Raw genomic sequence first — 16,023 nt, 5'->3', positions numbered from 1 at the left:
GTTGCCTTCATGTTCATTCAAAATTACTCCCTTCTTAAACTCTTGTACACTGCTGATGGGAATGTAAATTGGTGCAGCCACTGTGGAAAACAGTATGGGAGTTACTCTAAAAAAGCAAAAACGGAACTACAATATGATCCAACAATTCCACTCGTGGCTATGTATCTGAAGAAAACGAAAACATTAATCCAAAAAGATGTATGCACCTCAGTGTTCACAGCAGCATTATTTACAATAGCTAAGATATGGAAGCAACCTAAGTGTCTATCAGCAGATGAATGGATAAAGAAGCAGTGGTATATGTGTAGTGTATACATACACACACACACACACACACACACAGAGTTACATACATATATGCCATGGACTACTACTCAGCCACAAAAAAAGAATGAAGTTTTCCATTTGCAACAATAGATGGACTTGGAGGGTATTATGCTTAGTGAAATAAGTCGGAAAAAAAATACTGTATATTATCACTTATGTACAGAATCTATAAGTAAAACAAACCAGTGAACATAGTGTAAGAGAAACAGACTCTCAGATATAGAGAATGAACAAGTTGTCACCAGTGGGGAGAGGGACAAGACAGGAGTAGAGGATTAAGTGATATGAACTATGTATAAGATAAATAAGCTACAAGGATATAATGTACAGCAAAGGGAATATAGCCAATATTTTATAATAACTATAAAGGGAATATAATCTTTAAAAATTGTGAATCACTATTTTGTATACCTGAAACTTATACTGTAAATCAACTATACCTCAATTAAAAATTATTTTCATCTTCTACTACCAGACTTAGACAACCTCCCCTAGACATAAGTAATCTACATATTTAACATTTTTGTTGTTCTTTATAACATGGCATGATACTACTTCATTTCAACCGAAGGTATTTTTAGTATTTCTTGTAAGGTGGGTCTGTTAGCAACAAATTTTCACAATTTTTGTTTATCTGGTCTTTCACTTTCATATTGGAAGTATTATTTTAACAGCTTTATCGATATATAATTGATACACAAGGACCTGCATATATTTAAAGTATACAATTTGATGATTTTGAAACATACGTGAAATCATCACCCCAATCAACGTAACAAACATATCCACCATGTCCAGAAATTAGAAAGATCTTTTTTTTCCTTTCTATAAAGTGAGTACATTCTTCCACAGCCTTTTGCCAGCCATTATTTCTGATATAAAACAGCCTTCAATAGTACTGATTTCCCATGTATGAACCATTTTTCTCTTGCTGCATTTAAAATATTCAGTTTTGGCTTTCAACAGTTTGACCATAAATTTCTAGGTGTGGATTCTTTGTATTTATCCTGTTTAGAATTTATCAAGCTTATTGGATATGCAGACTAATGTTTTTCATAAAATTTGGGAAATTTTAATCATTTTTATCACATATTTTTCTACTCCTTTTTTTCCAGTCCTCTCAGATGCCTGTCACACATATTTTGGTACATCTGGTATTTTCTAAAAGTTCTCTGAAGCTCTATTTATTCTTCAATCTTTAAAAGACTTTTTTTCTTCACACTGGATCATTTATTGCTAGTTAAAATTGTAATGTATCAGACCATGTAGAGTTGGTCCAGGTATAAAAAAATAAGTCAACAGGATAAAATAGAGTGGAAAATAAATTGGCACTGGACATACGACCAAAGTCACACTCCTGTTTAATGGAGAAAGGATGGACTAGTCAATAAACGGTTTCTCAAAAATTAGTTAACTGGACAAAAGGGAATGTAAACTAAATTCCACATTAAAATCAGCATTAGATGGATTAAAATGTTTAATACGTAAGTTAAAATTTGAAAAGCTTTAGAAGCATTCATGTAAGAATAACTTTATGACCTCACTGGAGGGATGGCTTCTTAAATAAGACATCATGGGAAAATAATATATTTGATATCTTTATATAAAAATCGTCTTTGTATCAAAAAGTGTGATAGAAAGAACATGTTACAGACAGAAAACATGTTTGAGTGCATGTAACCAACAATTAATATCCAAAACATAAGAAGGCATTTTATATAATTCAATAAAAAAACAATAAAAGTAAAATAAAAATCAATACACTAATTATATAACATTATTTTCAACTACACTAGTAATAAGCAAAACCTCAAAATTATGCATTATCATTCTATTATTGTGACCAAAAATAAACACACCTATATAAACACACATACAAACAACAAAAATCACACACAAAAAAACCAAAAAACATTTAACAGTATCACATGCAGTCATGGATATAGAATATTAGAATCCATAATCCACTAATATTGAAATGTAAATTGTCAAAACTACTTTGAAGGACTATTTGGCAATATTTAACAAAGCTGAATATACTCATACCCTCAAATTTCCACTACCAAAGGTTTAACATATTATAGATTATACATGAGTATAAGACATTACAATAATGTTATAGTGGGATTAAAACACAGTGGAAGGAGGAAAACTGAAAATATTGAATGTAAACAAGTCTCTTGAATAGCAAAAAGAGAGGTGTGTTCAAAATATATTTTTTAGATTGGACTGAAATAACCTCATGCGTATGTGCTGAGTGGAATGATGCACTGACATGTATGGGATTCAAACGCTGGTGGTAGGTAGACATGAGGGTGAATGTCAATGGAAAGTTTATGGAAATAAAGTGTTTTACAAGCTTATTGTATATCTTTATGGAAATAAAGATAATCTCTCCTCTTGGATTCTAATTTCCATCTCTGCAATCCTTCGGACAAACTAAAAGACCTATTTCCTCAAGCAATGTCTCTATAAGTGATCATGACAATAACATTCATATAGAGTATCTGACCCTTTATTATTTGACAAGACCTGTCCTTGCTAAGGCGTGGAGAATCAGACTGAGAGAGGCTAAGAGATTCACCGAAGATAAAGTAGCTAGGAACACAAATGTAAAATGTAAACCAATGCCGACTGACTCCAGAATTCAACTTAGCCAACTTAAATAACTTAACCCTGTCATACTGTCCATCTGACTATATACATACCAGTTCTTTAACTTGCAACTACTGCTTAAGTGTTTTCCATATTTTCGTATACACATGCTTTTTATACTGTGGATTTTTCGATCATAACAGAACTCTGAGATAGCAAGCTTCGAGATACACTTTTCCAGTTACCTGGCAATAAGCGGCTTGACAATAAGGCAATGAGAAGTCTGAGCTGAGATAGTCTTCACTATTTTACATTTCTTGATCCATCCTTGTCTAGACTTATTCTGCTTCTTTTATCTTTCTAGTTATATGAGCCAAAAATATTTTTTCTTTAAAATAATTTGAGTTCACCAAAAGAGACCAGAATAATCCAATCCCAACCTTCAGTCAGATTCAGTCTTTCCCTTCCTTATGTTCTCATTATAGTTTCTTCATATATAGCATTTAGTAAACTATCATTAAACTTTTCTGTATACATTTCCTATTTTCTCAAGCTGGAAGGTAAAGACTATATCTTCTTTAACTCTGGAGTACTGCTTTCCCTGATTTTATGCTTCCGAAATAGTTATTGTGGAAAAATTATAATATATTAAAATTGATTAAAAAGAATAAAGACCTGTGGAAGAAATGTGGTCCTTCAGTCAAAAGAAACTGAATTCTTCTATAATCGATAACATTGTATTTTAATTTTCCCACTGGCATAATAGGGATTAAATGGCCCTAAGTCATTAAAAGTATTAAAATGGTAAATGTAGAGTTTCACACTTTTAGTATATGTAGATTAATTGTACTGAAGATTGTGTATATGTAGCTTCTCCATTTCTTCATAAAGTTTTCTGTCTAAATAAGAGAAAAAGAAGACTTCTATATTTCACATTAGTAATCGATATGAGCAACATATTATTTGCTAGAAACAATTACCATACATAGAAATAATTTCCCAGTTTTTTACCTACCGAAATATATTGTAACTATTTCCATGTTGTCCATAATTTTAATTATCAGGAATACTTACTTCACTTCCTAATAAAAGTCACATTTATTGTAGAAACATTTATGGTTATGCCAAAATTTAGTATGATTTTTTTGTCACAAATAAAACTAATTTTATCTTTTTAACTTTAAACAGATTTTTATTACAGAAAGGTTGTCACATAATTAACTGTGTCTCTGCATTGTACACAATTATTTTTATTTCCCACAGTAAGACTGCTTCTTAACTTCCTATCTGGTGATGACAAGTACTAAAATTCTAGTTTTAACAGGAGAGTAATAAAAATTCCTCAGTGATTTAGGTTGAAGGCAGTTCACTGGGACATGGCTCTTGCACTGTTACTGGGAATGTACAAATGTCTTTTTACTCTTTTGTCTTTCACATACGAAAAACAAGATAAATTATCTGTAGGCATGGGCAGTGGCAGCAGTAAACCATTGTATGTTTTCCACTGAAACTAGTAACTAATGGTTATAGTTATTTCCTTATACAATAAGCCACCTTTTCTTCCGTCATTTCCTTCAACTGACTTCTCTGAAGTTATTGGTGAGGAACGCTGCCTTGAGCTTCCTTCACAACTCAGTAACAATGGTTAAGCACTATTTCAGAAATATAACATGCTACCTCCCATACCAACTCCTGTTCCATCATTCTACCCATTAGAGGGTCCTTCTCTTTAGAACTTCCTGTGACTACATCTTCCGCTATAATTAACCAGGAGGCCTCTCAGGCATCATCCAATAAAGTACTTCTTACAACCTTCATTGGATCTTTGATTCCTTTATCATCAAATTCACATAATCTACAAGCGTACTGCCGTAACCAACTCCTGAGGAGCTTTGCCTAATTTTCTCAGCTATCACTGATCCTTCAACAACTGAATTCTTAGTAATGGTCATTGCAGGAACTTTGAGTGTTCTTTTAATAATTTCCATTTCAATTTTTGATCTGCCTTAGCTGGAGTTATTGAGTCCAAGGCTGGAATGCACTGAAGCAGAGCACAAACACCTTCCAGAACAATGCGTTCCTCAACAGCAGCTCATGTAACACTGAGAGCACCTGTAACTCTTTTTATTCACTTCAACACCATCTGTCTCAACCAACTTTCAGCAAAATTACTCCACCTGAGTTCTGTCAGATGCTCATTTCACTTTATCTTTTCATATTTACTGGTTGTAATATATAATAGCTCAATGATCTCTTAAATATGTTTTGCAGTTTGAACTTTGTCACCTTTTTCTTTCAAGAGTATGGCATCATCTTTAGTCACAATGACCTCCCCAACTTCTCCTAAGTCTAGAGGCTTAACAACTTCAAGATTTAGAGTCAATCCTTCTTTTTCAAACACGGCACTATCACAATAATAGCCAAGATTTTAATATGCTTCTTCCTATTTAATATGCTTCTTGGTCACCAAAACCAAGAGCTTTAACTGCTATAACTTGAAGACCAACTTTTAGCCTACTCAAAACAAATGTATCTAGACATTCTCCATCAACATCTTTAGCAATTATGATCAAGGGCTTACAGTGAGCATAGGAAAGTTAAGAGCAGATATAATAAACTGAATAGAAGAAATTTTCTTTCATTCAACAAAGCATAGGCATCTTGTAATTCACATTTCTGACATTTTGATGTATCAATACAGTATAGAGAAATATAACCTCAATAAAATTCATGCCCTCAGTAATTTCTAATTCATCATTAAATGTTTTTCCATTCCTTACTGTGACAACACTCTTTCTTCTAACCTTTTTTATTGCATCAGATATGATGTAGCATTTGTCTCCATTTGCAAAACTCCCAACAATGTGAGCAATTTCTTCAAGGGTTGCCACAGGTTTAGACTACCTCCCAAGTTCAGCAATTACAACATCACCAGATACCATCACACATCTCCTGATTTTCACTAGATTAGCATCTTGGTTAATCTTCTAAAAGCCTTCTTTGGCAATAAAACTTGCCAGCACAGCAGCAGTAGCATATCATTCCCATTCTCTTCATTAATGCTGTTGGCAACATCTTAAACAAGTTTAGTGCTAATATTTTTGTATTTATCTTTTAAATCAGTGGATTTTCCAATGGTCACATCATCTCTTGTTATTTTGGGACTTCCCAAGCTCTGTTCAACAATTACTGCATTTCCCTTTGGCCCACAGTAACAGCTACAGCATCAGCTAAAAGGTGTACAGCGTGAAGCATTAAGAATAGAGAATCCACAACAAAGTTTACATATTTGGCATAAGTCTAAGTGTGATGAGAAGCCAGTGTCTTGGACATTGGTTTTATCCAGGGAAGGACTGTCAGTAATTGACGCATTTCTGCCAGGTAGCAGCAGGGAATCTGTGCTGAGTGAGGAAAAACTAAATTCCTTTCCCTTGTTATTCATTTAATCCTGAGGTAATCAAATTTAAATTTGAATACACTTGAATGGAATGCCTAAAGGGGTAAAATTCATCTCACATTTATGTTATAGAAACTACTTCATGCTCTTAGAACAGATACATTTGAACACAATTTTCTATTGAGTAAAACAGAATCAAAATTTGTAGTTGCAAATTAAGAACTCCTGAAGCCTACAAATAAAATGTGAAAGTTATATTTTAGGTATTATATCTGACTTATCAAGCAGTCAATTTTTTATCAACTTTAAGTTCTCTGAGAACTGAGTTGAAATTGACTTAATTTAAAAATAGAGCAAAGAGCCTTCTGCACATTCAAAATTTAAGACATAAACTCACTCAAATAAAATTTGTTAACTTCACTAATCAAAGACTTTCTCAGGCCTTAACCCAGACTAATGCTTTTGAGTGACTGAGCAATATCCTTGTTCAACAGCCTTAAGAGGGCCTTTGCATTTTTTATCAAACAATATATTGCAATTAACAATTAATTTTGCTTCAATAAGCTTTATTACCCATGGAAGAAAAACATGCGATATGTTTTCAAACAAATGCTGTTAAGAACTGTATTAATTTAAAAAGGCTTTGGAATGAGGGCATGGCCAAAATGGCAAAGTAGGGAGACCCAGAGCTCATTTCCTTCTATGGGCACATCAATATGACAACTATTTGCAGAGTGACTGTTGATGAGAAGGACCTGAAAACTAGCAGAAAACATTTTCCACAACTAAATTTATAAATAAAGAACCACAATGAGACAAGAAGGAAGGGCAGAGAAGTGCTATAGTCAAGACTCACATCCCTGGGTAGGAGACCCACAAATGGGAGGATAATCACAACTGCAGAGGTTCTCCCCAAGAAGCGTGGGGTCCAAGGCTCCCTGCTGCAGGAACCTGAACCAGGAAGATGAGCCAGCAGAACATCTGGCTTTGAAGGCCACTGGTGCTTGTGTAAAGGCTTCTAAAGAGGGCTGTAGAAAACAGAAACTTCAGACGTAAAGGGCTCAGGAAAAGCCTCACATGCTCCAAGACCCAGCACAGAAGTAGTAATTTAAAAGGACACTGGGTCAGACCCACCTGCTGATGTTGGAGAGCCTGCCAGAGAAGTAGGATGCAAAAGAGAACCCCTGGGACATAGATGCTGGCAGAAACCATTTTTGGGAGCTTGTTCTACCATGAGGACACTCACGCTGCCAAGTGCCACTATGGAGTTAGCAGTAGGGGCTTATCAACACACCAGCCGGTCAGCTCCAGTCCTAGGACATTTTAGGTAAAGCAGCCATTCATGTGTGGGCCTAGTCCCTACCCACAAGCAGGCTGGCACCAGGACCCCAGAACCCGACAAGCAGTACCCCATGATGCAGCCCCATCTACCTGCATGCTGCAGCCAACTTGGTGAAAGGACAGTTCCAGCTACCAGCATACTCACAGCAGTCAACTCTGTAACAGAAGGGCTCATGCAGCCCACATATGGAGCATCGCTTGAGCATAAAGCTCCTGTGACCAGAGGGGAGCATGCTGGGGCCCACAGGATGTCTCCTGCATTAAGGCTACTTCTCCAAGATCAAGAAACGTTAAGTGACCTACCTAACCTGTAGAAATAAAAACAGGTATCAGGCAAATGAGGTGACTGAAGAACATTTTTACAAGGAACACAGTAAGACTCCTGAAAAAGAGCTAAGTGAAGGTAGAGATAAGCAGTCTACCCAATAAGGAATTCAAGTTATTGATTATAAAGTTGCTCAGTGAGCTCAGGAGAAAAATGGATGAACACACTGAGTTTAACAAAGAGAAAATATAAAAAAGAACCAAACAGAGCTGAAAACTACAAAAACTGAAATAACAATATGCACTGCAAGAATAGTAGACTACATGATACAGAAGAGTAGATCAGCAAACTAGAAGACAGAGTAGTGGAAGTCACCTAAGCAGACTGAATTCATATCAAGTATCTTTTCAGATCACAAGAGTATGAGACCAGAAATCAACTACAAGAAAAAAAAAAACAACAAAAAATATGCAAAAAGCACAAACATGTGGAGGCTAAACAATGTGCTACAATATGCTACTAAACTGAAGAAATCAAAGAGGAAATGAAAAAAAAAATGGAGACAAATGAAAATAAAAACACAATGATCCACAATCTGTGGGATGCAACAAAGCAGTTTCAAGAAGGAAGTGTATAGACATATGAGCTTGCCTCCGGAAACAAGAAAAATTTTCAACAACCTAACTATACACCTGAAGGAACTAGAAAATGAAGAATAATCAAAACCTGAAGTTAGTAGAAGGAAAGAAATAATAAAAATCAGAACAGAAGTAAATGAAATAGAGACTAAACAGGCAGTAGTAAAGATCAATGAAAGTAAGAGATGGTTCTTTGAAAAATAAACAAAATTGATAAACCTTTGGCAGATTCATCACGATAAAAAGAGAGAGGGCCCAAAGAAATAAAATCAGAAATAAAATACAAAGGATTAGGTGAGATTACTACAATTATATGTCAATAAAATGAACAACCTGGAAGAAATGAATAAGTCCCTAGAAACATAAAATCTCCCATGTCTGAAATCAGAAAGAAATATGAACAGACTATTTACAAATAATGAAATTGAATCAGTAATAAAAAACAAAAAACAAACAGAAAAAATTCCCAACAAACAAAAGCCCAGGACTGAAAGGATCAGATACCTTTGTAGTAAATTCTACCAAAAACACAAAGGAGAGTTAACACATAGCCTTCTAAAACCATTCCAAATAAACTGAAGAGGAAGAAACACTTGCAAACTCATTTTACAAGGCCAGCATCACCCTAATCCCAAAACCAAACACACCACACACAGAAAAGAAAATTACAGACCAATATCACTGATTAACATAGATGCAAAATCCTCAAAAAAAATTAAGGAAGTCAAATTCAACAGTACAATAACAGGATCATACACCATGACCAACTAGGATTTATCCCAGGGACCCAAGGATGGTTCACTATTTGCAAATCAGTCAGCGTGATACATCCCATTGACAAACTGAGGAATAAATACATTATGATCATCTCAATAGACACAGAAAAAACTTTTGACAAAATTCAACATCCATTAACGACAAAAACTCGGCAAAGTGGCTATAGAGGGACTATACCTCAATACAGTAAAGGCCAAATATGGCAAGCTCACAGCTAACACCATGCTTAATGATGAAAAGCTGAAAGCTTTTCCTCTAAGATCAGTAACAGGACGAGGATGCTCACTATTATTACTTTTATTCAACACAGTATTAGACATATTAGTCACAGCAATCAGACTGGGGAAAAAAAAAAGGAGACAAGGCATCCAAAATGAAAATAAGGAAGTAAAACTGTTACCATTTGCCAATGATATGATACTATACATAAAAAAAATCTAAAGATGCTGCCAAAAAGCTATTAGAACTATAACATAAATTCAGTAAAGTTGTAGGATACAAAATTAACATATAAAAATCTGTTGCATTTCTTTGTACTAGTAACAAACTATCAGAAAACAAAATTAAGAAAACAGTCTCTTTTGCAATTGCAGCAAAAACAATAAATCTAAGAAGATAATACACCTGTATTCAGAAAACTATAAAACATTCATGAAAGAAATTGAAGATAACATAAACAAATGGAAAGATGTACCCTGTTCATAGATTGGAACAATTAATATTGTTAAAATGACCATACTACCCAAGGTAGTACACAAAGTCCACGTAATTCCTATCAAAATACAATGGCATTTTTCACAGAATTAGAACAAATAATTAAAAAATTTGTATGGAAACACAAAATACCTTAATAACCAAAACATTCTTGAGAAAGAGAAAGAGAAACAAAGCTGGAGGTATTATGTTCCTTGATTCAAACCATACTGTGAAGCCACAATAATCAAAGTAGCATGGAACATGAAAATTAATATATGTATGCATATGCATGAATGTGGCATTGTGCTGTATACCAGAAACTGACACACTGTAACTGACTGTAATTCAATTTAAACAAACAAACAAACAAACACTACGGTGTTGGCATACAAACAGACACATATCAAGGGAACAGAACAGAGAGCCCAGAAATAAATCCACAAGCATACGGTCAATTAATCTACAACACAGGAGACAAGGATATACCCTAGGGAAAAGAGACGACTTTAATAAATGGAGTTGGGAAAACTGGATAGTTACATACAAAAGAATCAAACTGGACTAGTTTCTCATACACATACAAAAATATACTTAAAATGGATTGAAGAGTTAAATGCAAGACCTGAGACCATAAAAAATGTTCTAGAAGAATCATAGGTAGTAAGCGCTTTCACAGGGGTCTTAGCAACATTTTTTTAAATCTGTTTCCTCAGGCAAGAGAAACAAAAGCAAAAATCAAAAATGAGAATACATCAAACTAAAAATCTTCTGCATGCAGAAAATACTATCAACAAAATGAAAAGGCTGCTGGCTGAATGGGACAAGATATTTGCAAATAATGCATCACATCTGATAAGGAGTAAATATCCAAAATACACAACTCACACAATATCAAAAATAACAAACAAACCCAAACAATTAAAAAAGGGACAGAGGACATTTTTCCAAAGAAGACATACAGGTGGCCAACAGGAAGGTGAAAAAGAGGGTCAACATCACAACCAGCAGGGAAATGCAAATCTAAACAACGAGCTACCACCTCTGACGTGTCAGAATGGCTATTATCAAACAGACAGACAACAACGAGCCTGGGCATGGTTGTAGAGAAAAGGGAATGTAAATGCGTGCAGTCACTATGGAAAACAGATGCCTTAAGAAATTAAAAATACAACTATCATATGATCCAACCATTCCATTCGGGTATTTGAAGAAAACAAAAACATTAATTAGAAAAGATACATACATCCCTATTTTGTTGCAGCATTATTTACAAAAGCAAGATGTGAAAGCAATCCAACTACCCATCAACAGATAAATGGATAAAGAAGATGCGGTATATATCTACAATGAAATATGAGACTTAACAAGGAATGAAATCTTGACAATTGTGACAACATGGAAGGACCTAGAGGGTATTACACTAAGTGAAATAAGTCAGACAGAGAAAGACAAATTCCATATGATTTCATTTATATGTGGAATCTGAAAAATAAAACAGAGGAACAAATATAACAGAAACACTCATAGATATTCACAGAGCTGGTGTTTGCCAGAGGTGAGGGTGGATGAGAGGATGAGCAAAATGGTGAGGGGGATTAAGAGGTACAAACTTCCAGTTACAAAAAAATGAGTCACAGGGATGTAGTGTACAGCATGGGGAATATGGTCAATAATACTGAAATATGTTTGTACACTGACAAATGGTAACTGGAGTTATCACACTGATCATTTAGTAATGTGTAGAAATATCAAATCACTATGTGGTGCACCTGGAACTAACACAGTATTGCAGATCAATTATAGTTCAATTTAAAAAATTAAAATAGTTTTATCTGCCCTATGCTGTAGTAAAATCTATTTTCCTAATTAAGCATTGTGTAAATGTTTTGTGTTCTTCCAGTAACTATCTATCTAATGACATTAAAGTTTGTTTCCCAGAGCCCAGTGTCAAAATTTCACATGTGTATTTAAGTGTGTGTATGTGTGTGTAAAGTATATGTACATATATATTTAATTATATCAAAGTACTTTTTCCGCAATTTTAATTTTTGTTTTTTATTCCCTATCAAATTTAAGCATAAGAGGAGGGCAGAAATTTTTGTTTTCCTTTTCTTGTTGTTCATTGCTGCCTCCCCAGTGCTTAGGTCCAACCGTTGCACATAAAATTTCAGTCAGAATATTTTTATAATGTGTAGATAAAATATTACCCCCTAATATCATCCTGTATCTGCCAAAGGAGATAAGTAAATAAAAAAATTCTTGCCCCTCTACAATATGAAATTGACTTTTGCTGTAGGATGTCAAAGTTAGTTAAAGTCTATGTACATCCCTTCATTTAATGAGCCAGGAGAACCCTCAGCTTTTGCAGCAAATTAGCCAGCAATAGGAGAAATTCATCCAGATGTTGAAATAAGCCCCCTGGACCTGGAGGGTATCTGGGATGTGGAGCATGAAATGGGTCCATAAGTGAGGAGGCCAGGAAGATGAACTCCATCCAACTGACAAATGTAGGAGAAAGAAGCTACAGGGAAGTTGAAAGCTCTGGGCTTCCCAGAGAACCTGGTGACGCAGAACTACTTTGCTTGTGGAAAAACAAAAAGCAAAAAATAAAACAAAACCAACCAACCAGAGACACTGGCTGCAACTTCTTCCTGAATCAGAACTTTGACGAGGAATGATACTGGGAGGGCAGGCCACTCACAGCCCCCATCCTAAGCTCACTCCACAAATTAGAAAACAATCAGGAGCCTTAGAACAAAACTAGCCAACTCCCCACCCTCCTAAAGTGGCCTCATTCCCACCTTGGCTTGAGAGAACCCATGCCAGACAGCTGTTTCCTTTGTGGGCGTCCTTCGTCTGTTGACCGGGTCAGGGCTGGTTTCTACCGGGAGGAGCGGGCGCTGGAGCGGACACCCCGTCCCGGGACACTGAGCCCGGCGCGCGGAGGAGCCGCCCGCACGGCTGCGCGCGGGGCTCGCTTAAGACAGCACCGGGTATTTGTGCACCGGCCACGGGGAGGGTCACTTCCTCCCTACACGTTGTGTGAGTCCCCGTGTGTTGCAGACATGCTGACGACGTGGTCCTCAGGGCTTTTTACCGAGGGCGCGGTGCCTGTGGCTTCGCCGGCGGGCGCTGCCTTCTCGGGGTCCAGCTGTGGGCAGAGGGGGACCAACCAGCGGCCCGAGGGGCCACCGGAGCCTCCTCTCCCCATCTGCTTGTCACCCGCGGCGGCCGCAGCCACCGCCCAGGCAAGCGCTGTCCCAGTCCAGCCTCCTGGTAGGACTGGGCCTCTGTCCCATTTTCCTACATCCAGATGGAGAGATGGGTGCTTGCTTCCCCCTCCCTCAAAGAATCCCTGAGACTTCCCCACTCCTCTTCCAAGGCGAGGGGAACCTAGAGCCCCAAACTCTCATCTTGCATTGGAGTGACCCAATCTTTCCATCTGGGGTGAGTACTCGGAGGTCCAAGGCCCCCTCCACTGTCTGGCACTGACCTCCAGCCCGCATCCCTTTGCTGGGGAGTGAGATGTCTGGTTTGTTTTGCCCGGGGAAGGGGTAAGATCAGAGCTGCTCTGAAAGTCAAGGCCACCACCTACCCCGGAATACAGCAGTTTCTCTAATAAAGGTTTCTAACTGAATAGAGTTTTAAAAGCCAAAAAATAAAAGGCGAAGGAGCCAGCTCCCACAGAGTAGGGTGTCTGTACGCGAGCTAGGCCAGAAACCGAGACTATTACCCTGAAGCCGCTCTTGAGAGAGAAGACTTAAGGAACAGGCAGCGACGGTCTCCTACCTTGCAACTACTAGGACGGACGTTCAGCCCCGGACATTCGGCCCCGACGAAGTTTCCCAGAGCACCTCCGGGTTGCCGCAGCCATGCACCTCTGCTGACGAGCCATGCACCCCACAGAGCAGGGTGTCTGTACGCGAGCTAGGCCAGAAAGCGAGACTATTACCCTGAAGCCGCTCTTGAGAGAGAAGACTTAAGGAACAGGCAGCGACGGTCTCCTACCTCGCAACTGCTAGGACGGACGTTCAGCCCCAGACATCCGGCCCCGACGACGTTTCCCAGAGCACCTCCGGGCTGCCGCACCTATGCACCTCTGCCGACGACTGACGGCGGCCTCTGGAAGCCTCTGAAAGCCTCTGGAAACCTCTGGAAGCCCCTGTTCCTGCCTCGGGCACTTCCGGCTCCCGAAAGACGCGAGATTTGCAACCTGCACATGCGCAGTCCACTTCTGCGCCAGCCTGGGGCGCAGCCTCGGGCGCAGTGTCTCTCGCTCCGCGGCCTGTGTGCCGCGGGCCTTCCGTCGCACCTGACTGGGCCTCCGGGACAGGAGCTGCTGCGCGGTGAGTCTGAATGTGGAATTGTAGAGGGGATTAAGGGGAGACAGTCGTCTTGGAGGGTTAGTGTTTGCAAGATAGGAGGAGGTTCCGGCACCGGGGGTGGGGGTGGGGCGCACGTAGGTGTTTTCTCGCCCCAGGATTCCCACCCCCCGCCCCCCCCCGCCCCCCCATCTCTCGCGATAACCCGTGAGTTTCTTCTGGGAGGAGTGGTCGGGGTGCAGCGACTTGGGCCTGATTCTGCCATTCTCTGAGCGGCCTTTGAAGCTCAGCATGCCCCAACCGATCCTTTTCCTGCCCCTCCATCAGGACCTTCTCTTACTTCCCACAGCCTCCTTGTCACTCAGGTAGCCTGTGGGATCCAGCTGTGACCTATTTGCCTTCTTGGGAAACTCACATTCCTCGCACTCAGACCAGACCCTGGCTTTTAACCAGAAGGTTAATTCAAACTAGAGGAAACAGCATTTTGAAACGTTTTTTTCTTATATCTCGAAATAAATGAGTTGAAATTGCAAAGCCTTTTAGATTTTCATAGATAGAAGATTCATTCTGACTCAAGTAAAAGACAGATGGAAGCTTGGAGAAAGAAAAGAAGGTCAGTCAAGAAGGAAAGCAAAGGAAAAGAAACAGGAGGCCAAAAAAGAAAAAAAAAAAAGGTTTCTTCTACTTTGTCGTATAACCTGTAGTCTAGGTCTAGTAGTTATACGCTGTGACCTGAGGTAGGGAAGAACAAATACTGCACTCTTCCTCCCTAAAGTCATAGCTGTGCTGTGGCAAATACAGCATTTGCTTATCCCGCCATGACCATGTTTTCCAAATAGATCTATCAATGTAGAAATAGTGGAAGTTTCTGTGGTTGCATTGACATACTAAGCAGCAACTTCCAGAAACATTTTTTCAAACTTTTGAAAATAAATTGCTTTAGTAGATTATTGTGTATTATCACGTCCTAGGAACTCTAGAATGAGCGAACCATAAATGGACGCCAAATGACCCACATAAAGCAGTATATAGCATGTTAAGACTCAGGAACACACCTGTGGCAAATCCATTTTCAACAAATTAACCAAGTAAATTGATCTTTATTACTTTACTAGAGGGGCAGAGAGGGGCTGGTGTTGGCAACACACAAACTAATAGCGCATAGCTGTTACATGGAATGGGTCTTGGGTCATTTCATTTTTTTTGTTAAATGAAGTGGTGATCACAGGATGCTGGGGCACCATGGGTGGCCTATCTAAACCACAGGTATTTGAATTGCATGTCTTTTGATATACTGAAAATACTGTTATTGTTTTACCTGCTATGATTTTTTTTTAACATCTATTTAATGAGTCATTTCCTGTGCCCTGGGTGAAAACTCAAGCAAGTATATGACTTTGATGTCATAAGAATGTGTCATTCAGGTATCTTATTGTGGCAAGCAGCTTAATTTTCTGATGGCCACCAGCTGTAGCCCTTTTGAATCCAATACTGAATCGCACGGGCTGCTCATAGTCAATGATTACACACAGCAGGTGTACTAAAAAAGGATAATTTATGCAAGATATAGGGCTCCTCTAATGGGCAACTTTGACTCAAATATTCTCAGTCAACCTGGAGAAAAGTTTCTTAAGAGAGGTCTGTGGTCTGAGATGCTTTCCTCTG

At 38.3% G+C, this 16,023-nt stretch overlaps 1 long non-coding RNA gene and 1 pseudogene across 1 annotated transcript in view; both read right to left on the bottom strand.

The window, feature by feature from the left end:
* LOC140700024 (uncharacterized) overlaps positions 1-13,920 on the bottom strand; it is a 155,637-nt gene extending 141,717 nt beyond the window's left edge. Inside the window, exon 1 of the long non-coding RNA XR_012078223.1 lies at positions 13,826-13,920. This is a non-coding gene — a long non-coding RNA (uncharacterized lncRNA). The remainder of the gene's footprint in view (positions 1-13,825) is intronic.
* On the bottom strand, positions 4,652-6,294 carry LOC102545786 (60 kDa heat shock protein, mitochondrial pseudogene; annotated as a pseudogene).
* Positions 13,921-16,023: the final 2,103 nt, after the last annotated feature.

The sequence above is a fragment of the Vicugna pacos genome, chromosome 12, assembly GCF_048564905.1.
Source record: "Vicugna pacos chromosome 12, VicPac4, whole genome shotgun sequence".
NCBI lineage: Eukaryota > Metazoa > Chordata > Mammalia > Artiodactyla > Camelidae > Vicugna > Vicugna pacos.
The sequence above is the reverse complement of the archived record's forward strand: the minus strand, read 5'-3'. Positions and strand labels throughout refer to the sequence as shown.